The sequence below is a fragment of the Glycine max genome, chromosome 11, assembly GCF_000004515.6.
Source record: "Glycine max cultivar Williams 82 chromosome 11, Glycine_max_v4.0, whole genome shotgun sequence".
NCBI lineage: Eukaryota > Viridiplantae > Streptophyta > Magnoliopsida > Fabales > Fabaceae > Glycine > Glycine max.
Window position 1 is genome coordinate 23,962,611 of NC_038247.2, and position 1,461 is coordinate 23,964,071.

Consider the following 1,461-nt stretch of genomic DNA (forward strand, 5'->3'; position numbering starts at 1 on the left):
TAAAAATAAACATATACGATAATACAATTCCATAAATTTTTCAACGTTAATAGAAATAGTTGAACAGTTTCATACCTGTTTGTTGCTGTGTTTCCTAAGTGCATCACCTTATTAGTCCAGGCGGAAACAAATTTTTCCTTGTGTGGTATTATCCATGTTTCCTTGACATAGTCAACAAATATTGGCCAAGGTGCGCAAGCTACTTCGAACTTCTTTAGGTATTCATCAAACTGTTGTTCTGAAGGACAATCAGTCAGAGATCCCCAACAATCCATGACATAATCCCAAGCATTTTTTTGCGCAATTAGTGATTTACATTTAGCCTTCACATTCTTGTTTATGTGAAAGATGCACAACAAATTTGTGCATTCAGGGAATACATCTTTCACTGCATTCATCAATGTTTGGTCTCTGTCAGTGACAATAACTCCAGGGAGGGCATCACGCTTTAAAAAAAGGCCTCGAAAGCGTTGTAAAGCCCATACCAAATTATTAACGCGTTCACCCTCCACATATGCAAAACCGGCAGAGAATGTCATCCCAGTCGGTGTCATCCCAACAAAATCGAGCAATGAGAGTCTATACCGGTTTGTTTTGTAGGTGTTGTCTATCAAAAACACCAAATTGCATGCGTTGAATAACTTCACTGAATCAGGGTGACACCAAAAGATATCACGAACCACGTCTTCATCCTTTATTCTGTGCCAATAAATATATTGATCACTTTCAAGAAGCTTCATCAGATGTTGCATTTCAAGATCGCTTCCTCTTATGGAAGAACGGAATGTACTTCTTGCATTGTATATCTGTTTAATAGTCGTACAACTATTGACATTATGTTCCTTCAGAGTTAGCAGAATGTTTCTTGGCTTCACCATGGACTTCGTCATATCAGCAATAAGTGTCTTTTCAGCTTTAGTCAATCGCCTCGCATATGGATGTCCAACTAATGACTTGGCCAATTCATGATTATGCACTCCACAAATCAACTTCACCATCCAGCCTTCTCCTCCAGCCACTGGCTTGCAACGAAGCTTGAAGGGACACCCACATTTCCTAGTCCCAGTGTCTCTTCTGATAAATTCTTTTTTCCTACACTTATACTCGCCACTCCTTTCACAGCCAGTTAACACAAACGTACTTCTTCCTCTACTACCTGTGTTTGTGTCCGACATTAAAATCACCGCCACAAATCCGTTTTCATGAGCCACGGATCGAGCCCACCGCAAAACATCCTCTTGACACTCAAACACCTACAAAAACCACATAATTTAAGTTTTCTACCAATATTCATTTTATTACATATGTGACAAGCATTAACATTATAACCCTGAGAAGTCTTGAACGCTTCCGAACAATCAACATGTGGTTCATTCGCACCACATGATTCTGCATTTTCATAATCCATATCCGTTCGTTCAGACCTTATTTCATACATCCACTCATCTTCATCCATCTAAC